Here is a 4,575-nt window from a genome sequence, read left to right as displayed (position 1 = left end):
CCCGTCTGCCTGCTCCCAGCAGGGTCGGGGTAAAGAACAAATGGCTCTGAGACGGCCACTGGGAGCTGCGCTAGCAGCACCCAGAGCACGTTCCAGCACCAAAGCTCGCGCTGTCCACACTCCAGTCCTCGCGCACACGCTCGGTCGGAGGCCAGGCACAAACTGCCGGGCTGAGCCGCTGCTCCCACGATGAAGCATCATCCGTGGGCTATGGAATCACAATCCGTTGCCTGGAGATGTCTCAAAGCATGGCTTGGCCAAGCTGCTGGGCGTCACCTTTATTTGCCCTTCACTTGGGGACGTCGCTGCCCATCCCGCAGTGATGCCGCAGTCCATTGCTGGGTCATCACAATGAGCCGTCCTCACCTGCAGCACGTGCCCCAGCGCCAGCACAAGTTGCACGAGTTTCTGGGCTTTTCCCGGTGCCGCTGCCCGCTCCATTCCCCACATCTCGTGTGCTTGGCATCAGGGTTTCACACCAATCACCGGGGCCTTGGCCACATCTTCCCGTGGGCCCCATCGGGTCGCTCTGGCCGTGGCACACAGCCGCAGGCATGTCCAGCAAGAAGGTGTATTCAATAAAAGCTCGTGTTTCTCTCTGATAGTGGGACTTGATGATCTCAGAGGTCTTTTCCAACCTTAGTGATTCTGTGAAGGGGAAGAGCGTTGCTTGGTGACATCGTTTTTGATCCCCTCCTTTCTGTTCTTGTTGAGTAAGCCGCAGGCGTCCTAGAACTGGTAACTGCGTGTCACGGTGACGGCCATCAGTGCTGAGGTCTTAGGTGATGACCGACTTAGGAAAGAGTTGTATTTCAGAAAAAGAGTTATTCTCAAGAAGAAGAGAAGCATTAAGGAAATACCACTGGGCTGTTTCTGCAAGACAGGTCTATCAAATTCTCAGCTTCCGTATGGACCTGTGATCAGCCTGCCTTGGTACCACTAATCATTCGTTTACCACCTCTGGGCTGATCAATAGCCACGGTTGTACACGGGGAGAGAGATGGAAGGGAAGCAGGTCTTTCTTGTGTGGGCACGAGATCCACTGCTGGCACAGATTCCAGTGTCTTTTCTGACCTTCTTTCCTCCAATGTTGTGGTTACAGGAAGTACCACTTTTAAACCGACTGGACTCAGAGTTGCACTGGGTCTTTTATTGTCAGGCAGGCATAAAGATCTTAGGTAGCATACCAAAATGTTAACACATTTATGTTTGACATATAGGAATTGAGAAATGCTGAAACTTGTTGATGTATAGCAGATTGGATACTAAATTTAAACTGTGCTAGCTAAATGAGGCAGGATAAGAGAAATATAAACTAAATATAAAATTCTTCCATCTGGAAATAGGAGATATAGATTTGGAAAACTACTTCTTTCACATGTCCTTGTGTGACTATGATGAGAATGAGATTTCTTGTCTATGTTTCTGAGTCTTTATTAAATCTCGACAGGCAAGATGATATGTAATGACAAAACCAGGAACTCAGTCTCACTAAGTGTGGAATATAAGTGATGGCCTTTTGAATAAGATCGTGAGTAAAAATAGCTTTGTTCAGAGTAGCATATTTAATGAATGAGGCAGGATTCTTTTGAAAAGTATTATAGGATCCTTGAAGACTTTATGAAACAATAGCAGTAAAAATCCCAGTTGTGCACAATAAACATGTTTCATAGGAGCAGATTTTTGTCATTATTATTATTAGTCAGTGCAGTCCAAGAAAGGGGGGTGAAGATAAAGTTCTTGTATGTCTAAGCTAATATTTTAATTTTGAGTAGCAGTTAAAGAAATAGTGTTGAATACATATGCTTTGAGCTTACAGTTGTTTTTGTTTTCTACACATTATCTGTGTTGGGGCCATAAGTGCATCTCTTGTCCAGAAATTCTTTAGTGGAGTTGAAGGTCATCTCCTACATCAAGAGGAACTGTTGTGAGAAAAGGCAGAAGCAGTGGCTTGGCCCTTCTTTCCTTTGGGAGCTGCTTTTAATCTAATGCCTTACTGCTGGCTCCTCTCAGTGCTGTGTCACAACTGTGTAAAAAGAGAAGTCTCTGTCCCATCTCAGACCATCTCATTCCTGATCTTGACCCAAACCACCTGCTGGTTGCATTTCTTAACCTTCACTTGCACCTGCCTTGTCACTGTGGATTTTAATGAGTGATCACTGGAGTGCATCTTTCTCTGATCAGTATTTCCAGATCCAGTTCTGAACCACACTTAGTGCTTGGCCTCTCTATTCCTTGTTGATGAATCCATCACTTTCACCAGCCTGGTATTCATGCTTGTTTCCCAGCTTACATTCTTTTGCAGAGTAGCTGGCCCTTGCAGACCTCTGACAATCTGAACCTAAAAGGGCAAATTTATTAAACTAACATGTCTCACAAACTTCTTTTAACTTCTTTTTGTTGCCCTTTACTAAAGATTTTTATGACTGCTAAATATGGGCAGAGGTTGCTTAGACAGGTTTTGCAGTCTTTCACATTCTGTCTGTACAAAGTCCTGAGCAACCTGTTAAGTCCTTTAGGGCTGAACTTGCTTTCAGCAGAAGGTCCTACTTCAAGACTTCTGAGTTTCCTTCTAAACCAGATTATCTTTTGTTCTATTGATACTGTGTTATTCATGTGAAATTGGGTAAGACTTAACCTTGTTTTTCAGTCTTCTTTTAGCAGTTAGGATAATTGCTTTATTCATTACTTTGTGTAAATCGATGAAAAAAAGCAAAGTTAAAAAGAATTCAGTATTGACAGTTGTGGAACTGATGTATATTGTCAACGCCGTACTTATCTGCCTGTGTCATACTATTGCAAGTTTGTGAACCTCTTGATGAATTGTCCACAAGCTGGAACAATAGATTGATTGTTTAGTTTTAAGCCCTGAGTCGTCCATATCTACTAACTCATCAATTACTTCCCAGAAGCATTGCTTATCTTTGTCGTTGCTACTTACTTTTCAACGTGCAGTGACAATAATTATATTAATCTTCCTTAGCTGCAGCGGCTCTTGAAAAGTATATATGTTGCTATAAGAATTTCTTAAGCTATTTTAGTTGCGTTGGACAGGAGCTCATAAATGAGGAAAAAAGTTCATGTTTTTTCTTTACTGGTTTTATGTTTGTTTTGTTTGCATTGTTACAGCAGTGTATCTGTAGTAGAAGGGAAAGGAAGTACAGTCTCAAAAATTGTAGGACTTGTTTATGCTCACATTATTTTTTATTTCTGGAGGAGAACAGCATAGGCTTGTATGTTTTCACTATTGTTTGTATATATTTGATACTACCTTTTGGTGGAAGGATGGGCTGAGAGACACTTTAAATTGCCTTGTTCAATTCTATCCTGAGAGCAGGGGCAGCTGTGAGGTCAGAAAAGGTTGCTCAGTGCTTTGTCTGATTGTGTTTTGAAACTTCTGAGGATAAGGACTGCAGAACCTTTCTGGGCAACCTGCTCCAATTGCCTCATTTTTTCACCTTAAATTATTTGATTCAAGTAATTAAAGTTCTCTCATTTTGTTTGCGTGCAGGATTCCAGTTACTATAAAATTATGGGAAAGGCTCAGTGGAAATACAGTAATGTGTCAATTCAGTTTTTAAGCAAGCCAGAAGCATGCCAGTTTTGTATTTCACCTCTGTACTTCTCAGTTCAGTGAGAGTCATTTGAGATACTGTTTTTAATCTCTCATATATGATGAATGATTTAACTGAATTTTTTTCAGGAAAATCATTGCAACTTTGAGGAGAGTTTTTGATTGCTTCCATTACTGTCTGTGGAGACCTTCTTCACTGTTACTGCAGCATATACCCTGGTTAGTTTTCCCAAGCTAGTGTTTTTATATTGTTTTTATATCTGTTCTTCACTGATCTAGATCATGAGGGATTACCATGGAATGCTTTTATGCAAAACTGAATCGTCTCCTGTCGTTCTTTCTGCCATTATGGCAATAAGCTATTGCACTGTTTGAAATATTTCACTGGTACTTTAAAATAAATAGAGATTCTCTAAATTGTCAGTTATTTATGTATCATCTGACTGTTAGAAGTGGTAAGCTACAGAAAACCAATTCAGATATATGAACTAGTCTCGGAGAAAGGTATCTGCCATGAAGAGCAAATGTTTCAGCAGAGCTCTTCCAATACTAGCTGAGGAGCCACCCATGAGTCTCAGTGGATTCTGAAACTTATGAAGTTTAACAAGGTGAAGTCCAGCACCTGCTGGGTGCCAGCCAGACAGAAAGCAGCTCTGCAGAAGAGGACCTTGGGGACTTAATTGAACATAAGCCATCAAAGTTTCTAAGGAAGGTAATGCTGTCCTATGCTACATTAGCCAAAATATTGCCATCTCATCAGGGAAGGGGATGCTTCATGTTTATTCAGCATGGGTGAGGCCATACCTGGACAACTGTGTTTAGTTCTGATCTCCTCAGTACAAAAGACATGTGGAGCTAATGAAGATAGTCCTAACTAAGGACCACCAAGATGACTGAGGGACTGGAGCATCTCACATATGAGCAAGGGCTGAGAGCTGGAAATGTTGAGTTTGGGAGAGAGCTCAGAGGTGTTTCATCAATGTTTAGAAATACCTGTGGAA

The 4,575-nt window shown here is 41.9% G+C and overlaps 1 protein-coding gene across 6 annotated transcripts in view; it reads left to right on the top strand.

Annotated features, from left to right (window-relative positions):
* Positions 1-4,575, top strand: part of PIGG (phosphatidylinositol glycan anchor biosynthesis class G) — a 115,908-nt gene that overhangs the window by 79,990 nt on the left and 31,343 nt on the right. The window contains exon 12 of one of the 6 annotated variants that reach the window (XR_003072231.3): positions 3,704-3,793. The exons of the other annotated variants lie outside the window; for them this stretch is intronic. The gene's annotated coding sequence lies outside the window, so the exon portion shown is untranslated. The remainder of the gene's footprint in view (positions 1-3,703; positions 3,794-4,575) is intronic. 6 annotated transcript variants of the gene reach the window in all.

Source organism: Gallus gallus, chromosome Z, assembly GCF_016699485.2.
Source record: "Gallus gallus isolate bGalGal1 chromosome Z, bGalGal1.mat.broiler.GRCg7b, whole genome shotgun sequence".
Taxonomy (NCBI): Eukaryota; Metazoa; Chordata; class Aves; order Galliformes; family Phasianidae; genus Gallus; species Gallus gallus.
Note: the sequence above shows the minus strand (reverse complement) of the source record. Positions and strands in the feature narration are given on the sequence as shown.